Raw genomic sequence first — 26982 nt, forward strand, 5'->3', positions numbered from 1 at the left:
AACCTCATGCCAACAGCATCACCGACATATTCAGTGATATGATTTGGCTGTGTCTCCACCCAAATCTCGTCTTGAATTGTAGCTCCCACAATTCCCGTGTATTGTGGGAGGGACATGATGGGAGATAATTGAATCATGGGGGCAGTTTCTCCCACACTGTTCTCACGGTAGTGAATAAGTCTCACGAGATCTGATGGTTTTTACAAGGGGAAATCTCTTTCACTTGGTTCTCATATTTCTCTTGCCTGCTGCCATGTAAGACATGCCTTTTGCCTTCTGCCATGATTGTGAGGCCTCCCCACGCATTGGGAACTGTAAGTGCATTAAACCTTTTTTTCTTTGTAAATTACCAGTCTCAGGTGTGTGTTTATCAGCAACACGAAAACGTACTAATACACTCATAAACAACATTTATGTGGGCACCCCTGGCCCACTAGGGACACATGAATTAACCACCACAGTTTGCCTTGTATCCTCAGTTCAGAAATCATCAACAGAATTCCTTGGGTCCACTATTTCCTTAGAAGTTAATTTATTTCATTTAAGTTTCTACCCAAATTCACTGTAGCAGAATGGACTTCCCTGATAATTCTTTCTAAAACATTAACCTATCACTTACTCTGTTTTATTTTTCAAAAGTAAAGCACTTATAACTATCTTGCACAGTATGTCTGAGTTTGCTTATTTCGCCGTTGTCTGTCTCGCTGCGTTGGAATGTAAACTCCCTCTGAGTAAGGCTTTAGTTTGTTTCTTTCCCATAGCAGCACCCTCAGGACATCGTTCATGTGCTCAATAAATATTTCTTAATGAGTGAACAGATTTATGGTTGAATGAAGGATACAATGATTCTTTTTTCACCCAGGGAGTACGCTTTCTTCTATTTGAGGACCACGTTTAATTCAACTTCTCCAAACTAGCAACCAATATTCCTATTACTACTTTTTTCAAAGCCAAATGTTACCTCCACTGTGTATCCGTTAAGGTTTCACTGTGTCGCTCAATAAAATCTCTCTAATGAGTTCAGATGCACCCTCCATCCCTATTCTACATTTCTGCAAGTTGTTGAAAGGGCGTCTTCTTTTGAGAAGTGTCCGTTCATGTCCTTTGCCTACTTTTTGACTGAGTTGTTTGCTTTTTTCTTGTAAATTTGTTTAAGTTCCATGTAAATTCTGGATAATAGACCTTGTCAGATGGGTAGATTGCACAACATTTTCCCATTCTTTAGGTTACTGTTTGCTCTGATGACAGTTGCTTTTTGCTGTGCAGAAGTTCTTTAGTTTAATTAGATCCCATATATCAATTTTAGCTTTTGTTGCAATTGCTCTTATGTGACCAAAAATATGAGAAAAAGCTCAATGTTACTGATCATTAGAGAAGTGCAAATCAAAACCACAATGAGATACTCTGTTGGCGGAAATGTAAATTATTTCAACCATTGTGGAAGACAGTGTGACGATTCCTTGAGGATCTAGAACCAGAAATACAATTTGACCCAGCAATCTCATTACTAGGTATATACCAAAAGGAATGTAAATCATTCTATTATAAAGACACATGCACACATATTATTACAGCACTACTCACAATAGCAAAGACATGGAACCAATCCAAATGTCCATCAACGGTAGACTGGATAAAGATAATGTGGCACATATACACCATGGAATACTATGCAGCCATAAAATGAATGAGATCATGTCCTTTGCAGGGACATGGATGGAGGTGGAAGCCATTATCCTCAGCAAACTAATGCAGGAACAGAAAACCAAACACCACATGTTCTCATTCATAAGTGGGAGCTGAAAAATGAGAATACATAGACATGGGGAGGGGAACAACAGACACCAGGGCCTGTTGGGGAGTGGGGGGTAATGGGAAGGAGAGCATCAGAACAAATAGCTAATGCATGCTGGGCTTAATATCTAGGTGATGGGTTGGTAGGTGCAGAAAACCAACAAGGCACATGTATATCTATGTAACAAACCTGCATATTCTACACATGTATCCCAGAACTTAAAGTAAAATCAAATAAAAAAAGAAAGAAAGAAAGAAATGATGTTACTCCTTTTGCTCTTAGAATTCCCTGCCAGTGTCTCTGAAGTTTACAGGTTATTTTGCTCCTGTGTTCAACGTGTAGTGATCTTTGAGCTTCTGCGTTTATGTCTGCTTCACTGATGTAAATAAATATCATTTGTGCCTTACTTTCATGTAATGCCTCAGAGTTTAAAAGTTTTTGTTTGTTTGTTTGTTCATTTAAAAAGAATACACTTCATTAACTGGGACATGACTGTTGTGACAGCCAGTGACAATTCTTGGAATTATCTTTCGGGAAAGGCGTCTACACTCTGACCCTAAGAGAAAACAATTTCCCTCCTTAACTGTTTCTCAGGGAAAGTCTCTTTGCTAAGCTGGTGGATCAACCTCATAGTCCCTAAAATGTCCCATGGATCATTTTCCCAAATATGGCATGCAAGTATCCCTATAGTTATGGTTCCTGTGCTTCTTGAGATAGTCAGGCATAATTCTATCCCTAATTTAATTTAACATGCGATCCTTTGACCCTGTCATGTATGAGCAAAATCTTTAATAATTAGAGATAGTAATGAAATAATAAAGATGAAATGTGTGCAGTGTACTTAATAAGTTGTTGTCTTTATGTGTTCGGCACTTTAAAAATTATATCTTATTTACTCTCACTAAAATATCTGGGCAATAACAACTTTACTGATGAGATAACGAGGAATAAAAGAAGTAGTTTCAAAGTGCAGAAAGTCTTTAAGTGGTTAATTGAATCGAATTGCTCTTCTCCACTATGCTAGTGAAACGTTGCTTCCCCTGCTCCTCACATTTATTCAATCAACACAAACCTAAATCCCTGACCCTTATGGGTCTCAGAAGAGACGATGTTTGCAAAATGGACACCGTGTGTGGATGGGAAGCAGCACTGGCTTTGGCATTGGATTAGTTTCTCCATTGGGGGATAAAAAAGAAGAGCGTTAGAACGCCTGCCCATGGTTGCTTGGCTCCTTTTGAAAGATTTAGGAAGAGCAAAACTACAATGGTTTCAAATGGATGTTTTCTACCATTCAAAGTCAATTGAAGAGTTGTGAAAAACTCCGAGCAAATCAAAACAACCTGAAAACTTCAGATTGAGCTAGAAGGAAAAGTGAAAGAGTTCACTCTGAATATTTGCCATCTGGGAGCACACTGTCAGGAAAATCTTACCCTTCTTGTTTGTCTTAGCAAAACAGTGGTTACATCACAGTCAGAAAGTTTGGCTAAACCAGTGCATTGAATGATGTTGCTGGGGAAATGTTATCAATAAATAGATGTACATGTTTTCTTCCTCAGACACCGTAACTTTGGGCATTAGACACTAAAATTGTATCATTTACAAACAGAATCAACAATGAGTCATTCATGATAGCAAAAAAATACCTTAAATAACCTAAGGTCCAAAAATAAGGGGTACCTTTGAGTAACTAGATTAGCAGTTACTAGATTAGCAATTGGATCAAAATGAAAGAAATAAATCTCTATGAATACCCTTTACCTAGCCTACAGACTGAGAGGTATTCCTAATAACCTTAAAAATAATTTTTCTGGGCGGGTTTTGTGGCTCAACCTGTAATCCCAGCACTTTGGGAGGCTAAGGTGGCTGGGTCACCTGAGGTCAGGAATTTGAGATCAGCCTGGCCAACATGGTGAAACCCCATCTCTACTAAAATCACAAAATTAGCTGGGTGTGGTGGCACATGCCTGTAGTCCCAGCTACTCAGCAAGCTGAGACAGGAGAACTGCTTGACCCAGGAAGCGCAGGCTGTAGTGAGCAGAGATTGCGCCACTGCACTCCAGCCTGGGCGAGACAGAGCGAGACTGTCTCAAAAATAAATAAAAAATAAAAATAATAATAATAATATTTTTTCAAGAGATTAAATAATTTACTTCTTTACAACTGTAACTAACATTAGCAATTGTATGTAAAGAAATTGACATTAAATCGGTCCTTTTATTATTTACTCTATTTTTAGAAGAATTTACATGAATAAGCTTATGTAGGAGAATCCTTTTGCCTCTTTCAATGTGTCTGTCGGCAGACAGTTATTGTTTGTACATCTTATGAATAATGATGCAATTGTGAATAATGCTGCAGTGAGCTTGCGAGGGCAGACATCCCTTTGAGATACTGGTTTCACGTCCTTTAGATATACACCCAGAAGAGGGATTGCTGATTCTTAGGGTAATCCTATTTTTCCTTTTTTAAGGAGCCTCTGTACTGTTTTCCATAACAGCTGTATCAATCTACATTCCCACCAACAGTGTACATTAGTTCCCTTTGGTCTCCACCAACACCTTATCTTTTGTCTTTCTTATAATGGGTATTCTAACAGGTGTGAGGTTTTAATATGCATTTCCCTGGTAATTAGTGATGTTGAACATCTTTTCACATGCCTTTTGCTCATTTGTCTGTCTTCTTTGGAAAAATACCTATTGCAGTTCTTTGTTCATTTTATAAAACTATTGAGTTGTATGAGTACCTTAAGTATTTCGGATATTAACTCTTTATCAGATACATTGTTTGCAAATATTTGCTCCCAGTGTTTAGGTGGCCCTTTGTTTTCTTGTTTCCTTTGTTATTTCAAAACTCTTCAGTCGAATGTAGTCCCACTTGTTCATTTTTATTTTTGTTGCCCATGCTTTTGGGGTCATATCCAAAAAATCATTGCCAAGACCAGCGTCAAGGAGATTTTTCCCTGATGTTTTCTTCTGGAGCCTTATGGTTTCGGGTCCTTGGTCTTTAATCCATTTTGAGTTGATGTATTATATATGGTGTAAGATAAGAGTCCAGTTTTATTCTTTTCCATGTGAATATCTAGTTTTTCCACCATCATTTATTGAAGAGACTGTCTTCTCCCCACGGCGTATTTGTGGCAATCTTGTCGAAAATGAATTGACTATATTTGTGTAACTTAGTTGACTATATTTGTATAACTTAGTGACTATATTTGTATAACTTTATTTCTGGCCTCTCTATTGTATTTGATTAATATAACATAATATAATATATTGTGTTCCATGAATCTAATATAATATATATACACAGTAAAATATCCAGCCTTATAAAAGAAGACAATTATGCCATTTTTGACAACACGAATGAAACTGGAGGACATTATGTTAAGGGAAATAAACCAAGTACAGAAGTACAAAACTGCATGTGCCCACGCATAGGTGGAATCTGAAAAGTTGATCTCATAGAAGCAGAGAGTAGAATGGTGGTTACCAGGAGGTGGGTAGAGCGGGAAATGGGAAAAGTTGGTCAAAGGGTAAAAGTTTCCATTAGGTAGGATGAATAAATTCTAGAGATTGAATGTTCACATTGGTGACTATAGTTACTAATACTGTGCTGTATACTTGAAATTTACTAAAAAAATAGGTCTTAAGTCTTCTCATCAGACACACAAAAATGGCAGTAAAGAGATGGATGTGTCAATTAGCTTTCCTGTAGTAACCATTTTATAATGTGTATATATATATATGAAAACATCACACTATACACCTTAATATGCATTTTTATTAAAAATTTAAAAAATAAATTGAGTGCATTTGACCTAACAGTTTTTGTTTTGTTTTGTTTTTGAGACGGAGTCTCGCTCTGTCGCCCAGGCTGGAGTGCAGCGGCGCGATCTCAGCTCACTGCAAGCTCCACCTGCCGGGTTCATGCCATTCTCCTGCCTCAGCCTTTTTAATCTCACAAAGATAATCCACTGGAAGATGAGTATTCCTGGGTAATGCTTAATTGGAACCAGATCGGCTGACCATGCTTAAGGGCTAGGTCTTGACTGAGAACCTATTCTCCAATATCTAACTGTAGTAAGCATAGGCGATTCCAGTTCATATCCAGAGATTTAATCTCGAAGAGAACACAATTGTGAAGAATACAGAGCATGAGTGGTGTTTACATAAACGGCCTATGATAACACGACTCGAACAGGTACTGTTCCTCTCTAGAGAGAGAAGACTGAGAACCCTGGTTTCACATACATTTAACCTGAGAAACACTAAATCACATCACTCAATCTGCACTATTTGGCGTATGTTGTGTAGAAAATCTCATGGTAGCAATGTCTCCTGAGATAAGCATCAGAACCACCTCCTTATCACAGTGAAATAAGGAGATGACACGGAGGGCAGCTGCTCTATCATAGAAAAAAAGAGCCTGTGGTCACTGAGCAATATGAATGAGAGAAAAGTCAATTCTAGGAGAAAGGAAGAGGGCAAGTGTCTGTAGGGATCATGAGGCAGGGAGTAAAAGTCTTCACAATTTCAGTTTGGAGGACTGTGACCATCAGAAATGTTCTGTGTCTTCTGTGGTACTTGCATAACAGTTGAACATGGCCACAGAGGATACACTACCTTCCGATTGAATTGATTTGGACTCTTGACCTAGACTTTCAGAGCAGAGGATTCAAATTCTTTCATGCATTTCTACAGTGCCTTAAATCATCTTCCGCACCACAAGGGGTCAGTAAAATGATGAAACGACCGATAAAATTTAAAAGAAAATGTGGTGTGTACTTTCATGCAAAGAAATACTATGCACCTATTAATAATGATGAAGTAGAACATATGTATTTAAGAATGTCAGCAACTAGAAGGCATAAATTGTTACTATATCTAAAAAGTAGAATATGAGAGAGTGTGAAGTGTGATGAGTTTTGTTTGTGTATTACACGTTCACATATAACATCAGAAGACATGCTCCAAAAGGGTGGCCATAGAGATTTTTGTATTGTAAGACCACATGTTCTTTTTACTTTATTTTTTGTTCATATGCATTTTCTAATGTTTTTACAATGAGCATATATTACATAAATCAGAAGAAAATAGTAATACCACCACCAACAAAAATAATCAGTTCTTTTGCTTCTGTTTTTAGTCTTCTGGTCTAGCATCTCCAAGAGAGGAAATCTATGGACACTCTCCTTAGCAGCAAGACATCATTAGTGTCAGCAGCTAAGCGAGTCTTAATGTAGCTATTTCAAACTAATGCATGGAAATCCTGTTTCTCCTACCTTTTTCTTCTTCAGTCGTACACTTCAAGCTTGGTGCTACTCACGTTCCCCTTTCATCCTCCTCACCCTCCTATGAAGTCACATAAACCAATCCATGATGTGAATAATATTCAGTATTCCCTAAACAAAAGAGAGTCCGAGGAGTTCCAATAATCAGCAAACACTTTGTTTTTTCCTGGGAGTGTCACAATCACGTGAGAAGGATTATGCAGAGTAGTAGCGTTTATGTCGCGTTGGGGTGCTATGCAGGGCCTGGCATAAGAAGGAAGAATCCAGCCCTTTAAATAATAATAAAGATGATGGACTACTTTAAGAAATACTTAATTTCTCTTACGAGAAAGCAAGGGTAATTAAGAAGCCAAGCTAAAGTGGAGTAAAAGCGAGATTCCCTGTAGGCTAAAAACCAATGTAGATGCAGGGATAATGCATTGGGTTTTCTGACTTGTTTTAATTAAATTCATGTGGTTTTTATCCTCCATGAACCCAGCATTTTTTAAAAGTGAGGGTGAAACTCCCAAGTTTAGAAGGAAACACTTGTTTCATAATACATTAAGCTAATCGTTTGTATTTTCTTAGTGACGCTGTAATATTCTGAAAAACAAGTCATTGTTTTATTAAGATATGAATGCTTTTAAACTGATACATTAGGAATCTGTTTCAGAAGAGACAATGTCATTTTTATTTTCTCTAAAATTCGATGCTTATATAAATCTTTGTTTTCTTTGCTTTGTATTAATGGAGGCATTTCTGGATATAAAATTTCCTCAATTAGGTAGTGACGGTATTTGTAGTATCCTGAGTATCCTACCTGAGATTTTAGCAAAGCTGTGGAGAAGGTTCCCACATTGGGACAGAAGTGGAGAGACCATCGTTCACAGCACTGTAGGGTTCTGGCTTTTCCTATCTATCCAAGTATTAAATGAAATTTGAGTTGGTGGGAGACACACTTTTATTAAAGTGCCGTATGATACCTCATTTGGCCCCTTCTGAAATTCATGTATTGTTATTTAGTTTTAATTTTCAAAGTGATCTCATTAATATGTTAGCTAATTAAATTATGCAGATGATATAGAACAGTAGATAATCCCCCAAATACAATCATGGCTTCCATTTAATAAGTTTGATGTAGGTCTCTGGAATACATCTAATCTTCGTGCCCATTTCATTTCATAGATGAATGAAATAAAATTTGGTGAAATTAATTCACTTGCAGTTTTGCACAGGAACTTTCAGGGAAAAACTAAAACATCATTTCAGATCAGTTTGACTTTGAGCCAGTTCATCTCACCCCTACTCTATAGGAGCTGTTTGAATTTTATGTCATGTTAAAACTTTTTATCTGCATAATATTCTTGAAATATACAACATTTTAAAAATAGCAACGGACTTTCTCAGTAAAAAGGGGAAAGAAAAGGGGATTTGAAGACATCAATGGAAATCCAGAAAAGCTTTCCCACTTTCCAATTATTTATGCATTTCACTTCCTTTTCATGCTTGTATGAACTGTTGTCTCTTATCCACATGATAATGAATAATGAGCCCTTAACCCCCAAGAAAAGAAAAATCACATACACACACACTCACATACACACACACACACACGAGAGAGAGAGAGAGAGAGAGAGAGAGAGAGAGACATCTCTATAAACTTGATGGCCTACATATATATTGCTGCCTAACAAACTCTCACGAATGAGGATAGATGGTTGAAAATATAGTTTTTTCTTAAACAAAATAATTATTAATATTGCTTATGAATCTTCAGTTTGGCCAAGTCTCAGCAGGGACAGCTTGCCTATGTTCCACATCAACTGGAATAGCTGTACTAAGGATGGAATAGCCAAGATGTCTGGCAATTCAGTCATGTCTGAGGGCTGGAGGACTTAGCTCCTTTCCACATAGGCCTTTCCATAGGAGCAGCTCTGTGGACTGCGTGGGCTTCCTTGAGACTGAAGATTTGGTTTCAAGTGTGAACATCCCAAGAAAGCCGGAAAAAGCTGTGTGAAGCTTCATGACCATCTTCGGAAGTCACATACTATCACTTCTGTTGTATATTGTAGTTATGAGAGCACTCAGATTCAAGGGGAGGAAGGTAGGGAGACCCCACTTCTCAAAAGGATAAGTCTCAAAATCACCTTGTAAGAAGAATGTCGTGACCACCTTTAGAAAATATCTTCAACAACTGGTGCTGGCAATTTTCTTTATTGAGAAAGGTAATTAGTGCATTGTGTTTGCTGGTTATGGTGATGCCAGTCGGACAGCAGAAAGTACAAATAAGTAAAATCAAATAACAGCTTTTGCCACCCATTTGGGCTGAGTTTTAAATAAGGAAATGAAAGCAGCAGTTGCCAAAGACAATCTAAGATTGACTTTTTGTTCATTGTGAACATTCTGTTTTAAAATCAAGTTTTCCCTGGGTGCATATCTTGCTGTATATACATTTTAAAAGCATCTAGTTGAAGGCTACAAGTTTTCATATTCCCAACAGTACGTATGTTACTTCTTTCAGGAATATGCCCAGTGGACTATATGAATGCTATTTCTGCAAATGTTTCTTAAAATCATAAATTTTCTTTTTAGGATAGCACTGAACTGATTTTAAACTGATTTCATTTATGCTCCACTCAGGACCCTGGCACTGCCTTGCACTCCTGGGTGCTTAATAATGTGATTTGGTGATGAATTTCTATTAAAAAACCTTTCTAGAAGTCAAAATATTTCACTGTATTGTTTGGGTTACAGCATTTGACTAAAGTATTTTTTTCTCTTTTATTCATTTAATAAATATTTATTGAGTATCCCCAAGGTCACAGTTTTTAATTATAGGCTTTAGGGGTGGAATAGAGGGAATTTCATCAACATATGATCTTTTTCTTTGAAATTATGTAAGGTCCAGGGCAGATGATATCATTTAAATCTAGTTATTCATCTTAAAAATATACAAGGCTGGGCATAAAGACCATACCCTTGGCCTTTGAAAAAAAGGGGCAGTATGCTGATGTCACTTTGGAATATAAGACAATTACACAAATGGTCAGTTCAGCAAGCACTGCTCCACAAATATCAGTGTCTCCTATAAATATCCTCCTTTCTTCATCTCAGGGAGTCTGTTCTGTTACTCTGGTCACAGTGATGTTTTCTGCGTGTATTTTAAAAATTCAAAACACATTTTTACAATTTAAAATTACTGTGATCACTTTAATTTTCCTTTGATTTATCTATTAAAATTGAACTTGGGCAGCAAACTAAGATTACTTATGAGAGAAGCTTTTGTGTATTTAAAACACCACTTTCCTCACTGTTTGAAATAACTCATTTTCCCACGCATCCCACAAAGATCAATCCTGCTTAGGCCACTGCAAGTGACATGACCATTAGAAATTATTCTTTCTTTAACGGGTAATTTTCTAGAATGCATATCTGAATCCACGTAGAGTATCAACCTGAAAGCAATAAGGTTGCATTTCTCTAGCTATAAATTAAATAATTCAGTTTTCATCATATCAGTCAGACACTGAGTCTTTTCTCCAATTCCCCAAGTCAGATACATATTTTGAATGTCTAATGACATTATAGTGTCTACGTTATCCCTTCCCCCAAGGGTCTCCTTCTTTAATTTTGAAGAGGAAGAGGGTGTGGCTTGTCTATCCCTAGTCCTTGTCCTGCCAGTGGCTGGCCTGTGTCTATGGCCAGTGCTCACATGCAGCAACTGGGCACATCTACATTCTGCTCCCTGTGAAGGTGGCATGCTACTTTAGTGGCGTATGGTGGACTGGCCATTTATTTTACCTCAGTTGATATGCTAAGAAAGATCTTTATTTCTCCTATAAGTAAATTCTCCTTTCTTCAACTAAAAAAATGGTAAGAAGTTATATTGAAAGGCTTGTTTTCTTTTTAATTTATTGTACTAAATAAACATTGTTGTACATATCTGGGCAGTGCAGGTACTGCCTCGGCACCCTCCCTTCAATGTGGATTATGTTTTTAATGGCCTCCAAATCTTTCAGTGGGAGAACATTTACTCAACTGGAGGTTAGGTGAGATTAATGTTCTTTTGCCTGGGTTGTAATGTTTTCTCTTATTAATCCAAATATGCTATTTTTTCCTTGCAACTTACTTGAATTGCTATTCTGATACAAGTGAAGTTAGAAACTTGATTTTGTAGTGATCCACTTCAACCTGAAATGATAGGATTAGAGCCAAATGTTATCGTTTCATTAATTTCCTCATAAAATATGCTCCTGAAACTTGCATTGTTGTTGCCATGTGTTGAATTGTTTACTGCTGTAGTGAACCATCTCCATGAACTAACGAAGTCTCCCGCCTATGATGGAAAAACAAGGTCTCTGGAGAAATTAATGTGGTTAAAGGAATTGTTATTGGGGTGATGATTAGATCAGAGGGCAAAAGTGGGTGTACTGGCATTTAAGATATAAAAAAAATGCAGATCCTTTGTGAAGTTTATTCCTTGTACTAAGTAAATGATCATTATACTAAAATTCACTTGTAGAACAGGGATTTGTTCATCTCGTTCTCCATTTTCTGAGTTCACCTGCCCTGTATCTTCTCTAATCCTATTGGACACAGCCTTTCTCACTCTCCGGCAGTAAGTATATAGCACCAACACACGCACTGGCTCTTTACAATCATCACGGATTATTTTGAAATAATTGGCAATAAATATACCAGACGTCTAAATTTACTAACGAATAATTTAGAATGGAAAAGGAAACTGTATTGACTCACTGACCTTGTAAAACTCCTGGAGATCGTTAAAGTGAAATATGTGAAAACTATTATGTCACTGTTACCAGGTAACATCAGACAGAGTAAGTCGTCTATCCCTAGAGGAACTGAGTTAAAATAAAAAATTATATTTAAAATCCTACTCCAAATAGTAATTAATGTGGTAGGGTGTAAATTGATATTTATTTTCACACAAGCTGTTTTCCTTAAACTGCATAATATTTTCTTACAAATAGTTACAAATCTTAGGAAATATGACTCTTTTCTTTGTTTATAAATTCTGTGTAAATAACTTCTTTAGCCAGTTTTTAAATTTCTAAGCTTTAGACAACAATTTGGTTTCTTATTTTTCTAAAAAGTATCAAACAATCCAATAACCTGAAAATTGTCCTGCTCCTTTCAACTTAGCTTTTGCTTCCATGTGTGAGAAAGTAACTTGTTTGTGCTTAGGGAATACTGTTGAACAACAGATGTCTCTTTTGTCTCTGTCAAATCAATCAGCAAATTCTGTAAAAGATGCAGCCTAGTCAATTGCATCAATTAGGGTTGTCATGAGGTGTGAAGTTGGAGGCAATGTTCACATTTGAACAGAGACAGTGACAAATAAACATTATTTCAGACTGTTACGATTTCATCATTGTATTTCTAACTTGAATTTCAAGTAGAAACTACAAAACACTGTAGTCCCAGCTACTTGGGAGGCCGAGTCTGTAATGCCCTATGCTTGTGCCCATGAATAGCCATGGCACTCCAGCCTGGGCAACATAGCAAGACCCTGTCTCTAAAAAATTTTTTAAAGAAACTATAAGACAAAAGCAGAAAAAGTATGGTCAATAGCTATGCTTTCTACCATTGCAAAGTATATTTTTAACTTTTCCTAAGAAATATTAATTGGATAAAATAAGGCTACCACAGGATGAATGAATGATTTTATTCTTTGTCAGGGTTTTGCACTAATATCTCAAATGAGATATAAAACCATATAGCAAAATGAATTTTAGCAAGAAGCGGCATGTGTTTTAGAGGAATATTATAACATCTTTGAAGTAATGTTCATCTTGACTTGGGAGTTGTCTTTTCAGTTTGGTTTATATTTATACTGAAAATATTAATGTTATACATAAAATTTACATTTTTAGTCACAATTGCATTCATTAATTTTGTTTTAATCAAAGTTGTGAACCCTGAACTTAACAATAAAAATATATTTCAACTTGACTTACAATTGTGAAGAGATTTTCTACCTGCTTCCTTTTAGTTACTTTATGCCAGGTGTGGTTTGGAGCACCTCATATGTTAACTGTTTTAATCCCAATCAGCATTATGAGAAACTGACTATAGAAATCACTGCATTAGATAAGGAGAAACAGACAGAGAAGGCTCCTCGGTCACCAAGTGAGTGGCAAAAATGAGATTTGAAACCAGGCAGCCCCATTCTGGAACCTCTGTTTAATGCTAAATAGGGCCACCTCTCAGGGTGCAGAATAATTATAGCTACAATTTTGTACTTCCCATTACTTGGCCAGAAAATGTAATTTCTCTGCAATAGTTCACTTAATCCTCACAGCAGACCTGCAAGATAAGGAAATTAACTTTCCTTAAAGACAAGAAAATGTTGGTTCAGAATGCTGCGTGACTTTCCCCCTTGCCCTCAATTATGTCATTGAGTGCCAAACATAGAACAGAAATTTGAGCTACACTACCCTTAGCTCTTAGATGCTTCAATCAATTATTCCAAAAGTTTAAAATGTTACTATTATTATTTTCCCCTTTAAAAAGTTACAGTACAAGTGAAAAACAGATTGTGAGCTGACATCAGCAAGAAGAGGGTGAAGGAGCCATGGAAGCTATTGTTGCAAACCACACGAAGGGCGCCATTTTGAGTAACTGCAGATCGTTGCCATGAGCAACACCCGCAAAATGAAAGTGATGCAGTAAATTCTTATAATTTTATGTTGTCTTGACATTCGTTTTGAATGTGGTTTGGCTTTCTCATATCAGAAGCAAGGCTCAGTTACTCTTGTTTTATACTACACCCAAATGGCTCAAGCTGGTGGCCAGAGATGAGAACTTACAGGTTCACCATTTCCTCTAGTCTCGATGGATTACCTGGTAGTCTGACCAGGCCCTCATTGCTAAGGAGTCTGAGCCCCTGGTCACCATGCCATGGTTGCCACATTAGCCAATTCATCATCAGTAGCAGTTAAAGAGAAGTAAGAAAGGCTCCAGTGGGTCATCGGTCCCTAAACCGATGCCTATTTGCCTGATTATGTTACAGCAGCAATGTTTCCTTCCAATGATGAGGATCAACCACTCTTGCCATGATAGTGTCTCATTTTCTTGTCTGTTATTCATAAGACACGAAGACTCCGAGTATTTGCAACCTGCTAATATAGTTTTCTTGTAACTTTAGGTTCAGTCCTGGATATAACATTCAGACTTACAATAGATTACGGCAGGGTTCACCTAACCTGTAAGCTTACTACAAGTCAGTTCATTATAGGCAGCTCTGGCTGTTTGGTCACTTGGTGTCCCATATTCAAGGACTCCGTTTCAACCAGGGCCCACTAGCATACCAGGTTTAGGGTGTCAAAGGTGTTTAACCATTTGCTGCAGCTGTATGGCTAGTGCATCAGATACCTACGAGGCTGTGTTGTTACTTCCCATTAGAGCTTTGAATAAATACCACATGGCGTATTCTCCCACCATCGAGACCTCTAGAGCATTGGTTCTTGAACAGGATAACTTGTCATTTATGGGAAATTGGAGAATGTCTAAAGATACTTTAGATTACTACAACTTGGGAGGAGAGTGATATCACCACATAATGGGTTGAGGCCAAGAATGCCACTAACCATGTGACAATGCTCAGGGTAGTCCACCCAGGACTAGAAATGAGCCAGCCTGAAATGTTAGTAGTGCCAAGGTTGAAAAACCCTGCTCTTATGCCATAGGAACTACCAGCTTTTGTGACTAAAGTGTCTCTCTCACCCTCCAGCCTCCAGTAGGCCCCAGTGTGTGTAGTTCCTCTCTGTGTGTCCATGTATTCTCATAGTTTCCACTTCTAAGTGGGAACAGGCAGTATTTGGTTTTCTGTTCCTGCTTTAATTTGCTAAGGATAATGGTCTACAAATTTCTGAGAAAAATGCATCCAAGGAATTTTATATTCATCTGAATTATCCTTAAATATGAATTCAAAAGACATTCCCTCTCAATGCTTTATGATTTTAGGGACTTGATAGTTAATACTGGATATAATAATGTGATGACTGATAGAAAATGTTACATGTTTTCAAGGAGAGAGCTAAGGCTAAATAATTGTATTATTACATAATACAATGTACATGTTATAAATAATGAGAGCAAGACAATGATATAAATAAAATTAGTTTCGACATAACAAAAGGTTGAAAGAAGTATAAATGCAATTGTTTTTCCATTTATCCTAGCAGGGAGCTGGTCACTAAATAGTGCCTAAAATTAAAGATTTTGATCTCTGGATATTTTTTGTCAAACATGTTTTCAACTCTAAGGAAATCCCCTAGTAACTAATATTTTGTGTGACTAATGAAAAAAAAATACAAGTAAACCAGGGCACATTATCAAAACACTCTTGACTGTAAGAGGTATTCTGATTTCAAAGAGCATAAAATGAGAATAATCAGAAGTCTTTAATTGAGGGAAAAATCCTTTTGGTGAAGAAATATTTGACTGAAGTTCAGAAATCCCTTTCATTCTATGTTAATATCTACATATTATATTTAAGTACCTTAAGTGTACACTTAAGTGTAAGCTCTTTATTTACATTAATATTGTGTAATGCTATGTATATTTATTCATTTACTCCTGTATGTTAAATGTGTCTACCTATCTTTCTGTCTCTCTATCCATTCATCTAGCTGTCTAACTCCACATATATTTCTAGCCATAGGAAAAGGTGTGCTAATTGTCTTTATCACATAGTAACAAAGATTGTCTTGTGTGGTTGTCTCTAATGCAGTGTAATGTAATTTTTGTGTCCTTTGATTTTTTTTTCTTGCCTTGAAATTTTTGTGACAGCTACAAAATTTGCAAAATCATCATTATTCCTAGAAAACTGTCTTTCTCTGCAGGAATAACAATATGAAAAGATGTGTCGCCAATTTTTCTCACAAGGGATTAGTGTATTAAGTAGCAGTTGGAGAGATTTGTTCTGATTTGAATAGGTGTGACCCTTGCATATCTAGTTTGGTGTCCAGAAAATTTCTTTACTGGTTTATCCTCATAACATTTTGAGATATGTGCATGTGTGTGTGGACAGACAGATACTCTTTTTTTCACTGTTCTATATCTGGAAAATCACTGTGAAATAATTCTCAGAAAGCTGCAAAGAAGTAGCTGAATACAGAGTGTGGTGTTTTCAGGCTGCTGAAATGCCGACGGACATTTTTATTTGTTTATCTTCTTGCTGATAGATTGATTGTTCAGTCTAAGGCAAATCACAGGAGTCTCTGATCCAGGTTAGTCAGTCAATGTACTGCCTCAGAGAAATACCTGTCAAGTGAAGGTTATCATTGATAGATGACTTCTGTGAGTAATAATCAAAATTTAATCACAAGTAAATAAACCAATGAACAAATAATTATTGGTCTATGTAATTAACTTTAAATTTCAGCCAAATCAGGAGGGACATGAGAAACAGAATTCTTATGTTGCCACTTATTAAAAATGCATTCCTGGGGAAATAATTTAACTTCTCAAAACATCAATCTTTTCATCTACAAAAAAATTATTGTTATGAAGAATAGATGAGAAAATGTATGAAAGCATTAGCAAGATAATTTTTACTTGTATATATGTGTATACACATTTATTTTCTTAGTAAGCACTATGAATATGAACTTCTGTCTACACAAATCAAAAACAAGATTACATTCTCCATTAACCAAAGAATGACAATGGGCAAAGAAAGACAATAAAGCTACCTCAGGATTGGCAGGACCGTCACATAAAGCAAGGAACTGCGGTGGTATTCCCACCTTGAGAAAGATGGAGTTACAGAAGGTACAGAGACAGCCCTCAGCGGAAAACTGGACCACGGCACGCACTCTCGTGGGAACACCATCTCCAACAGCCCTGTGCAATTTACAACCTCAAGCTGCCATCTTAGGACCTGCTCAGAACTGTGGGATTCTGGAGATCTGGAGAATATACTTACATAACAACCAGATGAGAAATACCATCCTCAAGGTTTTCTTCAAATACAAAACTTCCCTTAACATTTGCTTGTACACAAAACATTAACAACATGTAACACAGGCAGCAAGCACAAGAAATTGAATTCAGGTAGAAAGGTAAAAGCTGAGAGTATTGAGGAAAAAGGGAATAAGTGTATTTATAATTCACAATAAGTGTATTTATAATTCACATTATTTATAAATACACAATATAAGTGTATTTATAATTCACAAATAGGTAATGGAAGGAATATTATCTAAAATAAAACAGTATCTATGAAACAAAGCCAGAGGAATTGGATGGGAAACCTAGGCAGAAATAATGGAAAGAAAAATGAAAGAAAGCAAAGAACTACAACTCTGGAGCTTCATTCTTTCCACAAATCTTCCCACGTGTGACAAAAACATTCACAGATCTTTGCACTTGTTGACGATGGCATTGTTTTACTAATATGTTAAGTTTATGGCAGGAAGATGTGGATACAAATTCTGGGCTTCACTTACATGTCATGCGAGTTTGGAGAAGTACTTAACTTCTACCACTTCAATTTCCTCATTTGGATATCGGGAAAAATAGTAACTCAGTGGGTAACATTGAAGATTGATCAGCTAATGCGGTTTATTTCATGGTAAGCCCATAATCTTAACTTTAGTGTTAACTTTAATGTGTTGTTAAACTCTAATGTTTACTAATTTGACAGTGTCTGGCCTTGAAATCAGACTTCTCAATTAGCCGTCTCATGAGTATTTATTATTTTCATGAACAATGAACTCATTACTTTGTGTGTGTGTATGTTTTTACCTATTGTGAAGAGATTTTTCCTTCAAGAAAGAAAATAAAATAATTACTACCAAGTTTAAAAATCCCTGACTTACACCTCTTCCAGCCAAACTAGTATATGAGAAACCTGCAGTCTGCCTTCCCGTTGTGATCTGACCTAGAGGGGGAGAACAAAAGCCCCTTTCTCAAGCTCTAGCTTACCTAACTTTCAGCAGAACAACTACAGAAGACCCTAGAAACTGTTAACCACAGTTTCTGCTTCAGGGAGCCAGGGACTTCCCTGAAGTCCAGCACGTGCAGTTAGGACTGACACTCAACTTATAGTTACTCCTTGTTCATTTTAATGCTAAAAAATCATATCCAAAGGAGGAAATTTAAAATGCCAATGCTACGGGAAATGAGTAAAGAAGCATGTAAAACCGCTCCCTATGCATGCCCTTGTAATACCTCTCCCCCTAGGAAGGCTCTATAAAATTAACTTCCACACTTCTTCCAGGGAACAGCCCGTTCCTTTTCCTTTCTCAGGACCGACTCCCATGTGCACAAGCGAAATAAATATTCTCTTAACTGCTATACATGATAGTCTTTTCCCATGATTTCTCTCCCGTGAGATAGCAAGAACCCAAAGTACCAGTAACATATCTTTCACAGCTTCTGCAAATCATTATTGATAACATGACAAAATTGTCAAGATAAGAAGCTTGCACAAACCATTGTACTTTCTTATATATGTTGCTTTCTTTTCTCAATGCGCTCCTAACTGCTAATACACAGACTGTTAAATATGGGTGCTAAATCCCGTGGATTTAATTAATAAATAAAAAAATCATGAAGAACATTGTATACAATCCTTCCATAATCAAGAATATTCTGACATATTTATTATTTCAGGCTTCATTTGGACTTTTTATGTATTTCTTGAGTAATAGATTAGAGCATGGTTCTTAGAAGTGTTACGGCATTATTATTGTGAAGTTCTGAAATTTACAAAATATACAGCGTTTTTAAAATTTTTCAGTGAATTTAATAGTTCCTAGTAAACAGCTCTATGAATTAAACACCTTTGTGGAATATCTAGCTCTATCTTTCTGAACAATGTGTCAATGCTTTTTGTTTCAGATATTACTTTTATCATTTCCATATAAAATGAGTTTCAGAACTTAACATATTTCAAAAGTATATATATTTTAATAAATATTTATATTTATATAAATATATATTTCGATACATATATACTGAAGTTTTGTTTTTTCACACATATTATGAATATTCAAGGCACTTGATCATAGCAATGCAAAAATACTTACAACTTAATGGAAAAGTTTTCACTTTATTCTCTCTCCAACAGATTTGTGTGTCTGACTACTAAAAGGCTACTTTAGATTTGTTTTGTGTTATGAATTAGTATTAGCATCTTGATGTTCTTTACAATAATTAGCAGGGAAAATGTATTTAGATATACATTTATAGAGAAAAATTATAATGTTAAAGACTACATATGTATATGTGCAATATATATATATGTATATACCATTAAAAAGTATCAGATACTTCTTTATTCTGTGGCTTAAAACAACAAGAATTTATTCTTTCAAAGTGCTGGAGGCTAGCAGTCTGAAATCAGGATGTTGGCAGGGCCAAGTGCTCTTGGATGGTGCTAGGGGAGAACCCTCCTGGCTTCCTTCAGTTCCTCCTGGTGAAAAGCGTTCCTTGTGATGAGAAGGCATTGTGGCCAACAGGAGGAGCTGAAATAGAAGATAGGCTGAAATAGAAGAGAGGCTCTTCGCCTTGTTGATGCACCACTCCAGTCATATGCCCATCTTCTCTCCAAGTGCCTTCATGTCATGTCATTTTTACCTTTGTCCAGGTCTGTTTCTTCATCTGAATTTCCCCTTTTTAAAAGGACACTAATCATATTAAATTAGGGCTCACACTAATGGCCTCATTTTAACTTGATTTTCTCTGTGAAGACCCTATTTCCAAACAAGATTCTATTTTGAGATAGTGGGGTTTAGGACTTTAATATCATTTGTTTTGACGCAATTCAAGCCCTACAAATATATTTATTTTTAAAATGAACCTTTGAGCAACTATGTCTTTCCCTCTTGTATAAGTGAAATTACTAATCAAGATCAAGATAATTTTCATCTTCTAACTACATGTGATGATTAAAGGAATTTTCAGATGGGCCTACATTTTTGAAAACATAGCTTCATTCATATTTATTTTAAATATTAGTCACAATTTTACTCTCTCATCAGATTTTCCTTTAAAATACGAACTGAACATAAGATTCACTTTCACATTGGATGTTTGATAGTTGTCTTATCAGATCAAATTATGTATACTTTGTAAGGAAGGGACATTTTTATGCTTAAATTTTCATTGCATATGGAAGACAGTCCATGCCTAGGTGACATTGGCCTTATGTTAACATATTCAACTATAACTTCCCAGATTAGGCTGTTCAAAGGACAACATCTGCTTGTCTAGTGGACTGACTCCCAGGGGCAGGAATGGTTCTAACAGGGGACACAGTATGGTATTGTCTCCATTAAAATGAATGGTCTTCCTCGCAAAAGCCCATAAGCTCATTCTAATCACAAGAAAAACATTAAATACATATTGAGGGACATTCTACAAAATTCCTAACCACTATTCCTCAAAACTGTCAAGGCCATCCAAGCAAAGAAAGTCTGAGAAAGTGTCACAGCCAAGAGGAGGTTAAGGAGATATGACAGCTAGTGAAATGTGGCTTCCTGGATGGAGTCCTAAAACAGCAAAAGGACATTAGAGGAAAATTAAAGGCATTGGAATGAAATACGGACTTTGTTAATCCCATTAATATTGGTTTATTAGTTGTGACAAATATACCATATTAACGTAAGCTGTTAACAATAGAAGAAACAATACACTGAAATTCTCCATATTAGCTGTACAACTCTACTATAAATCTAAAAGTAGTCTAAGGTTGGAAGTTTATTATTTATTTATTTATTTATTTATTTATTTATTTATTTGAGACGGAGTCTTGCTCTGTCACCCAGGCTGGAGTGCAGTGGTGCGATCTCAGCTCACTGCAAGCTCCGCCTCCTGGGTTCACACCATTCTCCTGCCTCAGCCTCCTGAGTAGCTGGGACTACAGGTGCCCACCACCACGCATGGCTAATTTTTTGTATTTTTTAAATTAGAGACGGGGTTTCACCGTGTCAGCCAGGATGGTCTCGATCTCCTGACCTCATGATCCGTCCCCCTCGGCCTCCCAAAGTGCTGGGATTACAGGCGTGAGCCACTACGCCCAGCCGGAAGTTTATTTTTTCAAAAAAAGAAAGGTGAAACTGACCTTTGGCCATATTGGGCTCCTCATTTAATGAAAGCGTTACTATATTGACTGCAGTAATTGACACTAATTATCAAAGAAAAATTATGTTGCTACTATACAAATGGGGATAAGAAAACATGTGTCTGAATATAAGATAGGCTCTGAGATACCTCTTTGTACTCCCATGTCCTGAATAACAGTCAATGGAAAACTACAGAAACACAAAATAATCAGCACTGAACTGCTGATGGCTTAGAGCCATCAGAAGTGGAAGATAATTTGGGTCATTCCAGCAGACAAAAGCCACAGTCAGTCAAGGCACTTGGAGACACCAAAGAAAATAAAGCATGAAGAGTGGAAGAAAAGTCTGGACCAATTACAGCAATGAATATTGTAATAGTTAAGAGTATTTTTTTCCTTGTTTGGGTATGAATGTATTCATATATAATTCAATAATTTTGTCTCTTCTATGCACCTCTCATACCAGATTAGTGTGACTAGTAGCTAATCTTATCTTGGTATTTAGTCGAATGCATATTAAAGGGATATATAACTCAGCTAGAAGCAGACTGAACTTCAACCAAAGGTAGATAATGTGACCATGTATCCTCTTTGGGGAGCAGTTAGAGTGTTCTCATTTACATGAGGAATGGTTGAAACATTGCAGATAGAAGCATGATTTTATTTACTTGAAGATTACATATAATAAAAAAGAGATGTGCATGAATGCCAAGTTGACAAGAGGTACACTGTTGTGCCATTATACTGTGTCAACTTAGCTAGGTTTCCCAGCATTCCCTCACAGTATGTACTAGTTTAGAGAGAGCTGCGAAAAATTTAAAGGCAACACTGGAGCAACAGTTGTTATCCTCTGAAGACCACTGCGGACTGCTAAAGAAGCTGTAGCTCACATACACCCTCACTGACTGACTAGCTCATTTGTTTACCCAGGCACTCCTGGTGCAGATTCCATAGCTTAGCCCAGATGGTATACAGCTATGCAAGGTTGACATTCTCTTCTGCAGATCATTTTCACTGTCAAGATTGGAGGCAGTCAGAGACAGACACAAGTTTCCCTTTGTTCTTGTAGGTTCTGACTTCTTCTTATGGATTTGAATTTTTCTATGATCTTTCCTGATGCACATCCAGCTTTTGTTACTGGACTCATGACACTGCCTACCCCAGGCTCACCACCACAAGACTTCTTCATGAGTTTCCGTAATGTATAAGGATTAACCTCTATAATAAATGCCTTATTTCACATTATTCACAGTAGCCTGCTTCTCCAATCAAACATTTATATATGTGATTACAAAACACACACAGAAATGTTGTGGTGGTGGGAGAAGTTCTGGGTTGCTACACTTTTTACAATTGATGTGTGCACCAGAATAGGAAGCCAGCTGCTATGTTCTGAAGGTTTGTGTCCCCTCTTCCAAATCGTACACTGAAATCCTAACCTTCAAGGTGATAGTATTAGAAAGTGGGGGATTTGGAAGGGGATTAGACCATGGGGCTGGAGCCCTCATGAATGGCATTATTACCCTTAGAAGAGAGGCCGAAGAAAGACCCCTTGCAGAGTTTGAAGACAAACAAATGGTGCTGTCTATGGTCTGGGAAGTGGGTCCTCACCAGACACTACATCTGCTGGTGCTTTGATCTCAGACTGCAGAACAGTAGTAAATTTCTATTGCTTATAATTCATCCAATGTATGAGATTTTATTATAGAAGTCCAAAAAGACTAGGACTTCAGAGAACAAATATTAAGGCCACTAATTGGAAAGAGAATTTGGGGACTAGCCTGGTTTCTTCTTGTCTACACCCCAGCACTGCTTGAAGAAGCAGAGATGAACAGGTGTAACAAATAAAGCTGCTAGCAGTGGCTGGAGATTCGAAGGAGTGTTTCAGGAAGATAGTAACACCCTGAAGAGACAATGTGCACTAAGAAGTGGAGGTCAAGGTGCCAACATAGACTCCAACAGGAAGCATGGTCTTCTCCAATCTGCACAGTGGTAAGAAATAAGATCCTGTAATCAATCACATCTCTACCCACAGACAAATGAACATGGATTATAAAATTAAAACTAGAACAATCAAATCTCACTAATTATTTGAACCAAAGCAGTATCCTGGTAGAAACATCAACTTTAACTAACAGTGACCTAACACAGGACTAGTCAAGAACAATTACAAAGTATTTAAAAATTTTAAGAAAATATTTTTAGAGATATTGGGCAGATTTTACTTCCCAAAAAGAAAAAGTGTTATAAAATGGAAACAAACATGTTGAAACTGTAAACATTAATGGCAACAAGTTAAGAATGAGAGCAACATACTTTAGAGGATGCAGAATGAAAAGACCTAGGCTATCTACAAGGGAAGTTGACGGAATTATCCATGAAAAGTTCATTCAATACATCAAATGTGGGAGGATAAAGTGATATCTTAAGTATTCTGAGGAAAATTTAATTTGGAACCCGACCTTCTGTTCAGACAAGGTAGAATTTGTAGAAAAACACAAATAAAAATATTTTTGAACATTTAAGTCAGAAATATTTGCCAACTAGAGGATCTCTCTCAAAGAATTATTTATGGGTAAATAGTTGTAAGAAAATTTTAGGCTAAATAAATAGTAATACTTACAATGGCAGTAAAACTTTTTTTTTTTTTTTTTTTTTTTTTTGAGACAGAGTCTCGCTGTGTCTCCCACACTGGAGTGCAGTGGCCGGATCTCGGCTCACTGCAAGCTCCGCCTCCCGGGTTCACGCCATTCTCCTGCCTCAGCCTCCCGAGTAGCTGGGACAACAGGCGCCCGCCACCACGCCCGGTTAATTTTTTGTGTTTTTAGTAGAGACGGGGTTTCACCGTGTTAGCCAGGATGGTCTCGATCTCCTGACCTCGTGATCCACCCGCCTCGGCCTCCCAAAGTGCTGGGATTACAGGCGTGAGCCACCACGTCCGGCCGGCAGTAAAACTTAAGTATATGTTGAAGTAAATGTTGCCATAATTAAAAAACATAAATAAAAAATCCCAGGAAATCTTCCAATGGGATACGGTGGGAATAGAAAATGGCAAGAAGGTGAAAATATGTTAAGGTCATTTTCTTATTCAGAAAAAATATATAAATATTGTTTAACTCTAGAATTTACTTGAAAAAATACTTTTAAATAAAAGATGAAATGAAACAAGGAAAATTTGTTCAAATCAACAAAAGAAAACAAATGATAATAAATAAAATAGAAAGCATATCTGGAAAACCTGAACTAAGATGGCAGAGGAATAAGATCAGGTGAACATAGGTGATGATAATTATGAATTGTAGATAATCTCAATAGTTGACACAAGCAAGCAAACAACCTGAACAATAGACTTCACAAGGGATGATTTTTAGAGTCAAAGAATTAGGAAGTTTGAGAACATCGGAATAAAAATACCTGGTTGTAAGAAGAAAAATGAAACATGTATTGCAATATTGTTCTCAGATGAAATTCAAAACAAAAAACTTTCCCAAGGTGGAGAGACTACATCTGATCAAAATGGCAAAGTCTGTGATAACTGAAGGAGGGTGTTTATGAGGTCAGTAAACAAGGGTGACGCCGTGGGGAGAAAGCTGAATAGACTTATGGACAGAGGTGTCGAAGATACTGTTCTTATTACAGGAGTGACTGAAAACAAGATGAACCCTGTCCTTCCTTTCTGCATAGTGAAAAACAAGCAGCTTCCAAATGACAATTCTTGGAGAGCAGCGCCTTTTGAAGACAGTCCAGTCTCAGTTAAGGCGTAGAATGGTGCAAATATACCAAAAATGTCTTTTGATGGAGGTGAGTTTGCAGTTTATCTTAGAAGAGATGATTTTTGATGAAACCACTCAATAATGTAGGGAAAAAAAGTTGAGTATAGAAGTATGGAGTGGAATGGGGCACCAGTCCTAGAAAGGTTTGCTCTTGGATGCGGGCCATGCTGGCCTGAGAGAAATCATATTTAAGGGTGAGGATTTCCCAGAGTTATAATAAGGCCTTTCCTGTCTCTCCAAGTGACGAAGCAGCAGCCACTGAGACGGAGGTGAACAGAATGCCCTTATGGAAAGGCTGGTTGATGACAAAGTGGTGCCTTCTTGGGAACTGGGTTGGCAATCTGCATCCTTTGGTGGCTGGCACTCTTAAAATGGTAGCAAGGGTGGGTTATTGCTCAGAAAATGATCTTCACTCTGTAAATCTGCTTTAACAAATATTCTTGGTATTTGCCAGTTTGTAGCAGTATCTTTTCTCTGTGGAGATGCAAGGACATGTAAGTGAGAAAAACTATGGGATTCCTCTTGTAAACATCAGCCTTTGGTGAAATAAACATAAAAAGAGAGAAATCAATGCAAAAAGTTAAGGGTAGTTTGTTCCTTGTGCACATAGGAGGGGATGTGGTTAAATGCATACACCCACATACACTGAAACATGTTAAACATTAAAAAATAGGCTCACCACCTCCTCTGAAAGTGCAGAGATGGTTAAAAGCAAACATGGTTACATATATGGAGGTGGAAACAGGTGTCTGAGAGATGAGAAATTTCCCCTTAGGCAGCATCGTTATGGTTTCTTGTCTAGTATAATAGTTATTAGCACAAGACCTGGATACGGACTGCAGGGTGAGAATCCTGGCTCTAACATGTATTAGATTTGGGATACTTGTCTGCAAAATTAGCATACTGATGGTATCTAATTCATAGGATGTTTGTGAGAATTAGTTCAGGCCATCTAAGGAATGTGCTTAGTCTTACATTGAGCTCAGTGAATGAACAATCACTATTATTATGATGATTAGTCTTTTTTCCTCACTATTTGCTTATTCGCCAGAAGAGGAGAGAATACACAAATATATATCCAAACTAGAAAACCTTGAAAAACAGTGAAATTTTAATAGGAACTCCAATAAAACAAATAACAGGTATGTAGGAGGACTAGTAGGAAGACAGGTAGCTATAGATGACATACATACACACATATCTGTTAGGTAGAGGGGCATTTGCAGTCTCATAGAAAGTTTGTCACCAGAGTACATCTATTTATAAATCCACTTCTTGTCATAGATTAAGTATATATAGATTAGTTTAATATACCCTCTTGTGTGACTGCCTAACAAACAATAATAATAGAGCTTTAAAAACAAATCCTTCTTGAGAATTTTACATGTATTCTGAAAAATTCAACCCTTAAAAAGTCTAGTTTTTTAAAAAGTGTTTTAAATATTTTGCCTAAAGGTGGACTGAATATTTGGATTCTTTTCTTACTAGACGTAAATATAATATGGTCATGTTTCTACCAGAGGTTATTTTTCTACCAGACATTAGCATATTTACTTATTTTCTGGGATGACAAATACCAGGTATTTTTCCTTTCTCTCTGTCTCTGTCTGTCTCTTGCCTCATTCCTCTTGCTCTCTGTTTACCCTTCCTCTCTGTTTATATATACAGAAATGTCTTAAAGATTATTGCGTGTTTTTTCAACTAGAGGAAGGGATAAGTATCTTAAGACACTTAAAAGTATAAACTACAGATAAAGTATTCTGACATCAACAGCAGAGCCCACTTTCTTTATTTTTTAAATTTTATTTCAAGTATAACAAGCATAGAGAAAAGAGAAAAATCCTAACCAAACAGCTCAATGGATCACCACAAACTGAACCTATTTATAGCCAAGACCGGATCATTAAGTAGAAAATTTGAGCATTCAGAAGTCTCTGTGTCTCCTCCCCGTCGGTAACATTTCACTCCTCTAAAATAAAATGACCATTAATTCTTTTTATTTATTTATTATTATTATTTTTGGAGACGGAGTCTCGCTCTGTCCCCC

Source organism: Mandrillus leucophaeus, unplaced genomic scaffold (genome assembly GCF_000951045.1).
Source record: "Mandrillus leucophaeus isolate KB7577 unplaced genomic scaffold, Mleu.le_1.0 Scaffold188, whole genome shotgun sequence".
In the NCBI taxonomy this organism is placed as follows: Eukaryota; Metazoa; Chordata; class Mammalia; order Primates; family Cercopithecidae; genus Mandrillus; species Mandrillus leucophaeus.